This window comes from Hylobates moloch, unplaced genomic scaffold (genome assembly GCF_009828535.3).
Source record: "Hylobates moloch isolate HMO894 unplaced genomic scaffold, HMol_V3 SCAFFOLD_15, whole genome shotgun sequence".
Taxonomy (NCBI): Eukaryota; Metazoa; Chordata; class Mammalia; order Primates; family Hylobatidae; genus Hylobates; species Hylobates moloch.
The window spans coordinates 8265708-8280621 of NW_026652290.1; the positions used below are offsets into that span (position 1 = coordinate 8265708).

The 14914-nt window shown below is 49.7% G+C and overlaps 1 pseudogene; it reads left to right on the top strand.

Annotated features, from left to right (window-relative positions):
• Positions 1 to 3007: 3007 nt before the first annotated feature.
• LOC116482943 (protein CD300H-like) lies at positions 3008 to 9565 on the top strand (annotated as a pseudogene).
• The last annotated feature ends 5349 nt before the right edge of the window (positions 9566 to 14914 follow it).

Genomic DNA, 14914 nt, shown 5'->3' on the forward strand with positions numbered 1-14914 from the left:
CAGGGATGCCTTCCAGGAGAGGTGTGGCCTGAGCTAATCTTGGGAGAATGAGAAGGGAGGATGACGGTCTTTGAGGAAGCAGAAAGACAAGCACAGCCCCGAAAGGCAGAGAGAAGTGTGTGGGCTGCTCACACTGTCCTACACATCACATGCCCCGAGTTTGCCCTAAGAAGGCACCCCTCCGAGATGAGATCTTCACTTTCTGGAGGCCCCAAGAGCTGTCCCTCGAGGGCAGCGGTGGTGGGAGTCTCAGTGTGGTGCAGTGCCAGGCAGGGCCCCGGGCTCCCCGCCCTGCTGTGCCGAACGGCCAGTGTTCATTTTTCTCAGTCCTCCCCTAGCTCTGCCCTCCTGGGGCAGACAGCGTTTTCCAGGACAGGTTTCAGAGACAGAATGACAAGGGCCTGCTGGGGAAGGGACAGCGGCTCCCGATGCTGGCCTTGACATGGAAAAAGCCTGGGTGTTCCAGATGTGGGCCATCTCTTCAAGGAATTTGTCATCTCCTGGGGGACTCCAGGGCCCAGAGCACATCTGCTTCAAAGGTGCTTCCCTGTGGCATTGCCATGTCCTTTGCATTTGGCAAAGTGTCTGGTCCTAGCTAAAAAAATGAAACACACACAGGCTGTTTCTAAGCAGACCCTGCAGCCTCTCCCTGCCCCGAACTTGGATGAGCGAGAAGCACGGAGTCGGTGTGCTGCGGGAGACCCTTCCAGCCTGGTTAGGGAACCTCCAGTAGTGGGTTCTGTGGTTGTGGGCAGTGACTTGCTGCTTCGCCCTGTAAGAGGACTGCGCTTCTCCTTCCCACTGACTTCAGGCTTGACCCTATGACAATGAACGGTGAGCAGGAGCCGCATGCCCGCCTTCTGGGCAGAGGCTCAGAGAGCCACCTGGTGCCTTCCCTCCCCTCTAGCGGACTGGGCTCTGCAGCCTGGTGCCCAAGCAATGCTGACTCACCGCTTGTGTATAGAAACAAGCTTTTGTGGTTACAGCATGCTGGGATTAGGGAGTTTTGCTATGGCAATGTGAGCCAGAAAGAGCTGACTAATACAACCCCGTGCACCCGGTGGTTTGTCCAGACGAAGATGGTGAGAGTGTTTTCTGGAAAAGTCTGCAGCTGTGCGTCATCTCCTTAACAGACTCAGATCCCTTCTTCCCAAGAAAGGCACGTTGAGCAGCCCTTGACGCAGAGTCAGGGAGGACCAGGCAAGACTTTCCTTAGCGCCCAGAGCTAGGCACAGGGGGCGGGGCTCGCAACCGGCTGTGCAGGCTGCAAGGGGAGACATCTTTATCACTCCCAGCTCCTGCTTCCCCTCCACACACATGCACACGGCACCCCACACACCACACACATACACCACATGTACACACACACACCCACACACCTCCCCACACCCACACATGCACACACCAACCCACACACCACACACATACACATGTACACACACACACCCACACCCCCCACACATGCACACACACCACCCCACACACCACACACATACACAGGTACACACACACCACCCACACCCCCACGCCCACACATGCACACACCACCCCACACACCACTCCACACACCACACACATACACCACATGTACACACACACCACCCACACCCCCCACGCCCACACATGCACACACATACACTACACACACCACCCCACGTACCACACATGCACACCACGCATGGACACACACACACCACACACACTCCCACACCCACACATACACACACTACACACATCTCACACACCACTCACACCACATACACCACACATACACACACACTACACACCATCCCACACACCATGCACATACATCACATGTACCTACATACACACATACCACACATACTACACACACTACACACACCACACACACTACACACATATCCCTCATACCACACCCATATACACACATGTGAACACACACAGAAATATGAGGACTCCAAATGCAGCAAAAAATGAACAAGCAGGAAACACATTTACTGAAACACCAAGGAGGAGACGTTTGATAACAGAATGCCAGGAATTCAGAGTTTCCTGCTTCCAGGAATCTAAGTTCCTGGATGAGGCATTCTGAAGCTGTGCTTGCATTTATAAATCCTCCACAGCCATTCTGTGTATATTGGGCACACTTCTGGCCAGGTTCCCCCGAGTTAGCTCTTGATATATTGAAACTCTTATATGTGGTCATCTTGGGTGACAGGAAGAGCCACACAGGTCAAAAGCAAGGCTTATAGATGGTCCACCAAGCTCTGTGTGGTGCCAGGTCAGGCACGTGACCAAGACAGGGACCTCTGGGGTCGGCTGAGGTCAGAGCAAGAGTGAGGGGTTAAGAGGTCAGAGCCTCCGAGGTTGCACCCAGCCTATCTGTACCACTAAGGATCAGAGATAGACCAGCGGGCATCCTGGGTGTGCCCCTACCTCGTGCAGTCTCACAGGCCCGGCTCTTAGAAGGGTCCCCTGTTTAATGCTCGGCTGTCACCATCTTGAAATTCTTAATAATTTTGGAACCCTACGTTTCATTTTACACTGGGCTTTGCAAATAGCCGGTCTCATCCAGTGAAGGCTGAGCCATACCCTGGGGCGGCTCATGCTGGCCACAGAAAACTGGCCATTCACAGAGAGGAGGACCTGCCCAGAAAATCCAGATGGCAGCTGGCCCAGTCTCACTGGTCCTGGGCCATGCTGTGATTTGGAGAAGGGCAGACCTGTCAGCTGTGGGTAATGGGAGGGATGTTGTCTTTACTGGGAACAGAAAGGGGAACAGCAAACATGTTTTATTAGGAAGAACTTCAGCAAGTTCTCAAAACTGTTTCATTTGACCACATAGTGCCCCGTGGCCCCAGCTTCCTCCATACTCTCACCAGCCCTGAGAACCAAACCCAGAAGAGGCCAGAGAAGGAAACGAGAGGTGTCCAGAACAGCAGAAAAGGGGACAGGTGAACTGAACTTCTGCGACTGGGCTCCAGCCTCAGACCCTGCTGCCACAAGGGACTTCCATGCTGGTGAGATGACCCAGAGGGCTGGGGCTGCCATGCTGCCTTCAGCTCTCCTCCTTCTCTGTGTCCCAGGTGAGCAGGGCAGGTCCTGGGTGCAGGGAGGTCTGCTCTGGCGGGTCAGGGTGAGGCGGGCATGAGAAAAGGCTGGTGAGGGGCAAGGGGAAGAAATGATATCAAGAAAGAGGGAGTGAGGTGTGCATAGAAGCTTCTCAAATCTCCTTATCGGGATAGGGTGGAGATTAAACGGTAAACTGCTTCCCACACAGTAAGCCCTAAGTAGATTTTGCAACTTTAATCATTATTACCATCATTATTAAGATCAGGAATGCCACCACGATCCATCAGAGAGAAGGGGGAATAGGGGACAGAAAACCAGTACTTACTAGGCTAATCACTGTAATACATGTCTTGTTTCCCATTATCTAATTTAATTCTTATTGCAATCCTGATGAAAACAAGAGACCGAGGCTTGCGCTTAGAGGTGCAAATAATTTAGATTAAACAGTTTATAAAAGGCACAGTCAAGGTCCAAACCTAAATACTTCTATTTCCAAGATTGTTGCTCCTTCTGTAATTCAATGTCAGTGTCTGCTGAGCCTCCTTGTAAAGCTTCACTTACATATCTGGAGGCATATGCTGCATCCCCGCGTGGGAACCCTGGGTGTCCCCACAGGTCTGGGCTGGCCCCAGGGCTGCTACATAACGGGCCCCCAGAAGGGTGAGACAGCTGGGAACTTGTGGTCAGCCCTGGTCTGAGAGTTTCCGTAAATGATGGTGGAGGGAGAAAGTCAGTTTCTTTGCAAAGCTGGGTAGGTGGGGAGCTTGCTGGGTGGCAGTGGGGTCGGGGTGGAGGTGGAGGAGGCTGCCCATGTTGGCTCAGGGTCAGGGTCTGGACTGAATATCCAAGGGGAGGGAGGCTCTGTGGTGGGATTCAGTGTGTGCCCCACAATGTTTTTCCTCCCAGATCTGTGGAATTCGCCCCAAATCATCAAGAGAGAAGTTTAAGGGCCTGAAAGAGCAGGCTAACAGCGCCCCCAGAGCCTTAGCTGAGAGCAGCAGCAATAGCAGGAGAGGACTGGGTGCGCCCACTCCTTCCTTGCCCCCAAGCCTGTGCCTGGGAGGCAGTTAGCTCCCTGGGACAAGGCTCCTGGCCCTTAACACTGTGGACATTTGGCGCTGTGTTATTCTGTGTGTTGGGGGCTGTCCTGTGCATTGTAGGATGTTTAGCAGCATCCCTGGCCTCTACCCACCAGATGCCAGCAGCAATTCCCCACTCTAAGCTGGGACAACCAAAAATATCTGTAGTCATTGCCAAATGTTCCCCCCGCCCCCCGCTCCCCCCATCCAGGTGAGAATCACCGTTTCAGAGAGGCAGACAGCATTCTAATGCAGAGCAGGTCAGTGGGCCACTTGAGCCTGCTTTCTGGGAAATAAAGTGAGAAAACGTGAGATAAGAAAATGAAGATGCAAAAGATAAAGTTTTCCTGTTTTTTTTTTCTTTTTCTTTCTTTCTTTTTGTTTTTCTTTTTTTTTTTTTTGAGACAGAGTCTCACTCTGTCTCCCAGGCTGGAGTGCAGTGGTGCGATCTCGGCTCACTGCAACCTCCACCTCCTGAGTTCAAGTGATTCTCCTGTCTCAGCCTCCTGAGTAGGTGGATTACAGATGGCCACCACCACACCCGGCTAATTTTTTGTATTTGCAATAGAGGCAGGGTTTCATCGTGTTGTTCAGGCTGGTCTCAAACTCCTGACCTCAAGTGATCCACCTGCCTCGGCCTCCCAAAATGCTGGGATTATCGGCATGAGCCACCACACCTGGCCAGATTTTTCTTTTAATTCACAATAAAAACATAGCAAAGCCTCTCCATCAGTGGATGGCAATATATTACCTAGATGGATGGGTGGGTAGATGAAAGATGGATGGATGGATAGATAGATAGATGATGATAGATAGATAGATAGATAGATAGATAGATAGATAGATAGATGATAGGTAGACAGATTACATCCACAATTCCTCTACAGGAGCTTGGTATTTTGCCAAAACCATTTCTCAATAGCCATTTTGCCCTGGGTTAACCACCTCCTTGTCAAGAGCAGATGAGACAGCAGCTGTTTAGGACTGGCAAGGCCCCTGAGGCAGGAAGCAGAGAGTTGATGGGGCTGGGTCCTAGTCATTTGGACCCGGAGCCTGCAGAATGGGTGGAGGAATGAGAGAGGGGACTCGAAGAGGGAGAGTAATGTCGAAATATTGGAGGGGGCAGAGGACCTGGAGAAGAGGCCCAGGACACGCCAAGGCGGGTGGGTGCTGCAGAGAATTGGGGGTGGGAAGGAAGCTCTGATGGGTGTCCCCGTGGAGCAGAGGCATACAGATGTTAGGCAACGGCGAGTGTTGCTGCAGGATTCTGTCCGGGGGGAAGAATCCAGGCATAAATGTCCTTGAATCACAAGAACAACCCCTTTCTACATGGCCTCTTGATATCCCCAGGGCAGCCCCCATATTCTCTGTGACCCAGACCTGGGAGCAGGAGGCCTCATCTATATGGGCAGGGACTGCAAGTATGAGGCCCACAGATGATTTGGGAAAGGGGCAGAGCCAGAAGCCCCAGGCTTCCTCCTTGCCCTCTGTACTGGGCTGCTTCTGGTTTTTCCTGGTTCTCAATATTATTTCCTTTCCTATTTCATCCATCCGTCCGTCCGTCTATCCATCCATCCATCTCTCCAGCCGTCCATTTATTCAGAGTGTACTTAGTGGTTTCATTCAATCATTGGTGTTCGATGAGGACAGGCGTTTCTTCTCAGGACTGACACTTCTGGGGGACCCAGAACCTATCTGAGGCCACCGAGGTCAAGCCTCTCCCCCTGATATTATAAGATGGCTGAGCACACCCAGGCTGGGCATGGCCTCTGGAGTCTCAGGATCCCACACCGGGCATCTCCTTGGGTCTCCCCTTGCAGATAGCCCATAGCTCCCTGGTTCCCAACTCCTCCCTCCTCCAGCCTCAGGCAACACTGGGTGTGCAAAGGACCTGACACTCAAGGTTCCACTGGTCCAGATTCTTCCAGGTGAAGATGGGGAAACGGACTTGTGTTTTCCAGGCTGTCTGACTGTGAATGGCCCCAGCACCTTGATGGGCGCCGTGGGGGAATCCCTGAGCGTTCAGTATTGATATGAAGAGAAATACAAGACGTTTAACAAATACTGGTGCAGACAACCATGCTTGCCAATTTAGCATGAAATGGTGGAGACCAGAGGGCCCGAGGGAGCGGTGAGGAGTGACCAAGTGGTCATCACAGACCATCCTGGGGACCTCACCTTTACCGTGACCTTGGAGAACCTCACGGCAGATGATGCAGGAAAATACCGATGTGGGATTGCAACAATACTGCAGGAAGAGAGTCTGTCTGGTTTCCTGCCCGATCCCTTCTTCCAGGTTCAAGTGCTGGTCTCCTCGGGTAAGAGCCTCTTTTCTCAGGCATATGAGGCCATCTCTGCAGAGCAGCCACAGAAATTTTGGCCCAGGAGAGAAGAATTGGGCCTAGTGTGGTGCATCAGAGACTCAGGACAGAGTATGTTGTGTGAATGTGTGTGGGAAATACATGTGTGTTTGAGTGAGTGGGAGAGTGTAAGTGTGTTTAAGTATGTGAATGTGAGTTGTGTGCAAACATGTAAGAGTGAGTGCAGGTGTGAAGGTGTGTGAAAGCAGGTGTGTGTGTGAGTGTGTGAGACAGCAGGTGTGTGTGAGTGTGTGTGGGAGTGTGAGAGCAGGTGTGTGTGTGTGAGAGCAGGTGTGTGAGTGTGCGTGTGAGAGTGTGTGTGAGAGCAGGTGTGTGTGAGTGGGTGGGCGTGTGAGTGTATTTGTGAAGTTGCGCGAGTGCACATGTGAGAGTGTGTGTGCAGGTGTGAGAGTGTGTGTGAGACAGAGAGAGAGTGTGTGCTGGAGGGTAGTGGTGGTGTGTGGATACACTGGCAAGGATGGGGGGTTTTGGAACCTAAGCCTAACTGACCTTCAGCAAGTCAATTTTCAGCGAGATGGGGGACAGCAACATGGGAGAAGGTGGTCATCCTCTGGTCTGGGTTTATAAAATGCCCACCTGGCTCCAGAGCAGGGCATCCATTGGGATGGGGTTGGGGGTATGCTCTATTGCTCCAGTCAGGCTTCTGTCTGCCTATGGGAAGATGATGGTCCTAGAACATCTGTCCAGCTGCCTCCTTGAGCGTCCTCTGCTTTATGAAGTCAGAACCATGCAGGCACCAGGTATTCAGCTGGGAAGAGTCAGGCATAGGGCACTGAGCCTCTGTTCTTTATCCTCAGCCTCCAGTACTGAGAACTCTGTGAAGACACCTGGATCTCCCACCAGGCCCAGCCAATGCCAAGGGCAAAACGCACGTGTCGCAGTGTCTTTTGCCATGTGTGTAGCTTCTTTCCTAGGATGGGGCTTCCTAGACACAGGTTTCCTTGATTATTCACCCACTCAACAGATATTTATTTATTTATTTATTTATTTTTTGAGACAGAGTCTCGCTCTATTGCCCAGGCTGGAATGCAGTGGCACCATCTCGGCTCACTGCAAACTCTGCCTCCTGGGTTCACGCCATTCTCCTGCCTCAGCCTCCTGAGTAGCTGGGACTACAGGCGCCTGCCACCATGCCCGGCTAATTTTTTTTTTTGTATTTTTAATAGAGATGGGGTCTCACCATGTTAGCCAGGATGGTCTTGATCTCCTAACCTCGTGATCTGCCCGCCTCGGCCTCCCAAAGTGCTGGGATTACAAGCGTGAGCCACCGTGCCTGGCCAACAGATATTTATTTGTTATGTGCCAGAAACTGATGGAGATTCTAGAGATGCAACAGTGAACAAAGGGGCAAGATTGTGCTCTTGAGGAAGTTGCCAATAGGTAGATTCAGGCAATGGCCAGATGGATAGGTAGATAGACAGACAGGCGGATAGATAGATAGATAGATAGACAGACAGACAGATGATAGATAGATATGACAGATGATAGAGATGGCTGGCTGGCTGGCTGGATAGACAGATGGAGATGATAGCTGGTAGAGAGAGATATGTAATAGAGACAGATAGAGAGATGATAGATCAAGGAAATATGTCAACTAATGATAATTACTGTGGAGGAAAATAAAGCAGGTGTAAAGAGATAGGGTGCCAGGGTGTGTGGGAAGCTGGTGGGGCATGATTTGGGCTATCAAGGAAATATAAAGAACAAAGGGACTGTCTTAGTTTGGGTTTCCCCCAAATCAGGTCCCGAGACAGGGACTTAGGAGCAATTTGTTTATAGAGAAGTAATCTCAGGAAGTACATTGAGAGAGCAGAAAGTGAGACCAGGAAAGGGGAAGGGCGGTGAAATGTGATGTAATGAAGGGGTTATCCCTGTAGTAACTGGAGTCACTGGAGATTAACCCCTCTGGGCACCATATGAGAGATTGTGTAGAATGTTCCTCAGAACTGGAGATAGAATCTTCCAGGCAGAAGTCACTCCTAGGGGCATGAATTCTGTGGCCCATCTGGCCTGCTCTGCACAGGGAAATGTGTGCACTCCTGTAGATAACCTCAGGCAGAGAAGGAGAGCTTGAGCTGGGAAATCCTTGGTGGGGCCAAGACTGCCTGCAGCTGCCAGGAGCTCAAGTGGGCAAAGGTGATATGGGGCAGGGCGCCAACAGGGCTTGTTACAGGGGCTCGTCTTAGAGAGGATCAGGGAGGGCATCAGACAAGCCCTGCAGGTGGAGGGCTGGGAAGGTGGAGAGATGGCACAACAGCTTATTTTGGGGAGAGAATGCAGCATTTGAGGAGTTGGAATGGGGGCAGTGTAGTGGGACCCACGGGGTGAGAGGACTGGCCATGGGCTGAGCTTGAAGAGGTCACTCCTTGGGGTTGAGATTGTTAAGCAGTTTAAGCAAAAGAGCTGTTCTCGTGATCATATTTAATTTGAGTGAAGGTGGTTGTAAAGGAATATTTCATCCTTGAGGTTTTTCCCAGCAAGAGCTGAGTTCCCGCAGGCATCAGTGGCTGAGGGATCTGTTCAGGAAGTTGTTTCTGGGAGCCAGTTCCTGCCTGGGTTAACATATCTCTCTTCTTCTCTATCCCTCACCTTCTGGCATCTGTTGGGTCCTGACACTCAAGGTTAATTCTGAGCTGAATGAAGGTCAGGAGCCGGTGACCCTCAGCATGGGGCTGCCTGACCCTGGTACCCACCAGGCTTGATGCTGACATTGGGTTTGAGGGCACAGGATGAGACCTCGAGGGAAGGTGGGGGAGAGGCTGAGCCTGGGACTCCCCGGAGAAGGCAGCTTACTACTGGTCACTCTCTCCTTCTCACAGGTCCCTGCCCAGCAACACCTAATTCCTGCTTCTCCCACTCCTGAAGGTGCCTCTGCTTCTGAGCATACTCAGTGCTATCCTCTGGGTGAACAGGTCTTGGAGGACTCCTTGCACAGAGACATGAACAGGAGAACTTGCAACACCCCATGCCCATTGGAACCCTGTCCAGATACACAGCCCCTCTGACTGCAAAAAGGACTTCTGACCCTGACCCTCATATTTCTTTCCATCTTATCACCGGATACTTTTTAAAAGTTAAAAAAAAAAAATGTAGGCCGGGTACGGTGGCTTACACCTGCAATCCCGGCACTTTGGGAGGCCAAGGCAGGCGGATCACTTGAGTCCAGGAGTTTGAGAGCAACCTGGGCAACATGGTGAGACCTCATCTCTACAAAAAATACAAAAATTAGCAGGGCATGGTGGTGTGTGCCTGCGATCCCAGCTACTTGGGAAGCTGAGGCAGGAGGATTGCTTGAGCCCCGGAGGTGGAGGTTGCATTGAGTCGAGATTGTGCCACTGCACTCCAGCCTGGGTGACAGAGGGAGACCCTGTCTCAGATAAACAAATAAATAAATAAAATATGTCACATACACAAGAGTATGTATATAAGGTATCTATACAGTTCAAGGACTAAAAATAAACATGTGTACCCACCATTCAGCCTAGGAAATCAATCATTATTAAGATGTTTGAAGCCCCCCATATGCCTCTCCCTGACCTCATAACTGTCTTTTCCCTACTATCAGAGTTAAATACTATCTGAATGCTTCTTGGGGTGATCACTCCCTTGCTTTAGTGTGCTGAGCAAGGACATGGTTGTTTTTGAATCCTGCACAGAGGAAATCATACCATTGCAAGTTCTTCTGCTCATAAACCATATTGGATTTTTTTCCTTTCCTGACAGTAGATTGTAGGGAACTCCCTATAAACAAACAAACAAACAAAAACAAAACAAAACTGTGATTGGGCCATCAACTGGTTCAGTTTAAATTGGTTTACTGTCATATGATGGGACCCCTCTGAGTTTTACAGGGACCAGGTTAATGTATTGAGGACATGTTTAAAAATGTACCTGAGGCTGGGCATGGTGGCTCTCATCTGTAATGCCAACACTTTGGGAGGCCAAGACAGGATGATTGTTTGAACCCAGCCTGGGCAACATAGCAAGACCTTATGCCTACTTAAAAAAAATTTAGCCAGGCATGGTGGCACGCACCTGTAGTCCCAGCTTCTCAGAAGGCTGAGGCAGGAGGAACGCTTGAGTCTGGGAGATGGAGGCTGCAGTAAGCTATGATCATACCACTGGACTGTGGCCTGGGTGATACAGTGAGACCCTGTCTCAAAACAAAACAAAAAAATGTACCAGGATTTGTTTTAACCAGATATGGTAAGGCATGCAGATATGGAAATGACTGTCATAAAGAAATAATTTTCTACTCAAAGACCCCTAGAAGCAGGAGGTGCAGTGTGCCACGTAGGGCCACACGGGGAAGCACGAGGGTGGGTGAGGGGGCAGAGAGAGAGAGAGAGGAAATGGATGTGGGAGACTTTATCATGGTTTTCAGAGGAAGTGATAGGCAAGGTAAGGTAAGCAAACAGCAGGTTTCAGAGTGCATAGTTTGAATTATTCTGATGGGCTGGGATAGAAGAGTGGTCTCTAGTTGTCTGGTACCTGGCCCTGGGGTGATTTAGGGCAGGGGAAAGAAAATATCCCAGACTGCAGGAGCCTGCTGAAAGGAAGCAGGTGGGGGCATGGAATTGGGAGTGGTTTGGTTTGCATATCAAAGGCAGACTTGCAGGCCAGTTGTTTACTTTCTGTAGGAATTAGCCCTGGGAGAGAGTTATTTGGATGGATATATTTGCCTATCTGAGTGGCTAAAATAAAAAAATAGTGATTATGTAGCAGGAAGAGCTGCAGACAAAGCCCCTCAGACACCGAGTTAAAGAAGGAAGGGGTTTATTCGGCTGGGAGCATCCGCAAGACTCCTGTCTCAAGAGCCGAGCTACCCGAGTGAGCAATTCCTGTCCCTGTTAAGGGCTCACAACTCTAAGGGGGTCCGCGTGAGAGTGTCCTGATCGATTCAGCAAGCAGAGGGTACGTGACTGGGGGATGCATACACAGGTAATTAGAATGGAACAGAACAGGACAGGGGTCTTCACAGTGCTTTTTTATACAAATAACCGATTAGGTCGGGGTCTATCTTTAACTACCAGGCCCAGGGTATGGTGCTGGGCTGTCTGCTTATGGATTTCATTTCTGCCTTTTAGTTTTTGCTTCTTTCTTTGGAGGCAGAAATTGGGCATAAGACAATATGAGGGGTGATCTCCTCCCTTAACACCAAATGCTGAAGGATGTGGTGAAACTGGATCACTCCTATGTGGCTGGCAGGAATGTAAAATGGTGCAAACACTCTGGAAAATAGTTTGTCAGTTTCTTACAAAACCAACCATGTAAGCACCATATGATCCAGTGAACGCATTCTTAGGTATTTATCTCAGAGAAATGGAAACTTATGTTCACCCAAAAACCTGTGCATGAAAATTCACAGCAGCTTTATTCACAATAGTCCTGAACTGGAAGCAAGCCAGACATCCTTTCAGGGGTGAACGGTTCAACAAATTGCAGTTCATTCCTACCACAGAATGCCACCCCAGCACTAGAGAGGAGCAAGCTATTGATGTACACAACAACTTGGATGAATCTCGAGGAGGTTATGCTGAGCAAAAAGCTCCAATCCAAAGTTTATGTACCATATTGCTCCATTTCTATAACACTCTCAAAATGACAAAAGTACAGAAATAGATGACAAATGAGCAGTTACCAGGGCTTAGTGATGGGGGATGTGGAAAAGGAGGGATGTGGATATGAAAAGGCCACTGCTTGGACAATGTTTAGTTTCAGCTTAAAAACTCTCATCTCACCCTCTACAACTGCCCCTCCCCTCCAGCCTCCTCTAACATGTCCTCTGGCTCATGTCCAAGTGGATTTGTCACATGTGTTTGGGAAGTCATTACCCAGGAAGAGGCTCCTCTCCCGACCAATCTAACCCAGCCCTCTTGACATCTCTCTTATTTCCTTTACACACCCTTTGCAGGCAACGTCAAAAACACACTGTCTTTTGAAAACATAAACTTCTTGCTCTCTGAGAGCTGGAAGTCTGGGCAGAAATGAAGTGTACCTCGTTGGGACCCTTCTCCTGTGCCTAAGCCACCTGTCAGCCGGGAAGCTTGCTGATGGTGGGAGCTCTGGCCCAGACCCTTACCATGAAGAGTTGACTACAGCAGGTGGGATGGGCACTAACAAGGAGAAAGGGGTGCAGGGGCAGGAAGGGGGTGTTTCTTATCCCCACAGCTGCCTTCCCTCAGACCTTTCCTGGCACTGATTGTAGTTAGTGCTTCAAAGAGCTGCTTCCCTTGTTCACAGATAGTAAGAAGCATTGAAGATTGTCACCAAACCAAGTTCCAGCCTAGGTGAACATGTTCTGCAGGGACACTGGGTGTCTTTTCCTCTCCCAAAAGTAAGGTATTAGACATACCTGAGGCCAGGTGCAGTGGCTCATGCCTGTAATCCCAGTACTTTGGGAGGCTGAGGCAGGTGGATCACCTGAGGTCAGGAGTTCGAGACCAGCCTGGTTAACATGGCGAAACCCTGTCTCTACTAAAAGTACAAAAATTAGCCAGACATGGTGGAAGCTGCCTGTAATCCCAGCTACTCAGGAGGCTGAGGCAGGAGAATTGCTTGAACCTGGGAGGGGGAGATTGCAGTGAGCTGAGATTGTGCCACTGCCCTACAGCCTGGGTGATAAGAGCAAGACTCCGCCCCCAACCCCCCAAAGAAAAGACATAACTGAGACTAATTTATAAAGGAAAGAGGTTTAATTGACTCACACTTCCACTTGACTGGGGAGGCCTCACAATCATGGTAGAAGGCAAAGGAGGAGCAAAGTCACATCTTACACGGTGGCAGGCAAGAGAGAGAGAGAGCACGTGCAGGGGAATGCCCCTTTATAAAACCATCAGATCTTGTGAGACTTATTCACTATCATGAGAACAACATAAGACATGCCCTCATGATTTATTTACCTCCCACCAGGTCCCTCCCATGACATGTGGGTATTATGAGAGCTATAATTTGAGATTGGAGGGAGGACACAGCCAAACCATAGCACCCACTCTCCTTGCTTGGCCTACTTGGTCTGAGGGGACCAAGCCACTGGTTTGTTCTTCCATTTCATCGTGTTGCCCTGTCCCCATGTGGTCTTTATGTTCTAGCTACAGTGTGCATCCCTCCCCAGGGCCTTAGCACCTACTGTTCCTCCCCCTGAATCCCTTCCCCCAGATCTTCTTACCTCTGGTTCTTTCTTATCCTTTTGGTTTCACCTCTGATGTTGCCTCCTCTGAAAGGCCTCTGTGATCACCCTTTGAAGGGATCACCCCGATTGTCTTGATTATGGGTCCCTGTTTATTTCCTCCACAGTTTGCCAAATGCTGTTAATGTGTTTCCTTTCAGTGGTTTCTATCCATCTCCCTTTACATCACAGCAGCATTTGGGCCAGCTTCGTTCACCTTGAATGCCCCAGCATCCAGCTACAGAGTGTGGTGACAAATGTTGGCATTAAAAAAATACTTGCTGAGTGAGTAAATGAATAAGGATTGGATGTGGCTGCAGAGACTGGCTCTGGGCAAGTGTGGCCCAACTATATTAGCTATCTGTTGATAAATAACAAATTACCCCATGACTTCACAGCTGAAAACAGCAAATGTTCATTATCTCATGATTTTGAGAGTCGTGAATCCAGGAGTTGCTTAGCTGGGTGTTGCTGGCTCAGGGTCTCTCTTCATTAAGTTCTAGTCAAGATGTTGGCCGGGGCTGCAGTCATCTGAAGACTGGACTGGGGCTGGAGGATCTGCTTCCAACATCATGCATTCACGTGGCTGGTGGTGGGAGGCCTCAGCTCCTTGCTCAAAAGAGCTGTTTGTGAGTCTTCAAGACACAGCCACCAACTTTCCCTGGAGATAGTGATCCAAGAGAGAGCTAGGCACAGTACCTTTGATGGCTTATCCTTGGAAGTCAGCCTATGGCCCATATCTATGGATCACAGAGGCCCACCCAAATACCATACAGAAGGAGACTCCTCACGGGTGTGGGTGTCTGATTTGGATGGCTGTTAGGCATGGGTAGTCATTTCCTCAAATTTTGCTAAGCTATACATTTATGATTTGTATTATTTTGTTTGTATGATATACTTCCATCAAAGAATTTAAAAACCAAAACATGAGATTATACCTCTGAAAGTTTGCTTGACTTTCTTTTTTGGTTATAGTTTATTGATCTTTTTTCCACCTAAGAAAGAGTTTACATATATTAATCTCTCCTCCTTCTAGCTGCCTCGCCAACAGCTCTGAGAGAGTAAAGAATCTGACCAAAAGCATACAGTATAAGTGATGGCGTCAGCATTTCTCTGGCACTAATGCCCTAGAGTCTCTTCACTGGACCAGGACACTGAAGAGGACAGAGTGGCCCAGGGATGGCAAAAGGGAAAAGCAGAATCCTCAGACCCAGGAAACAGAATGAGAAGGG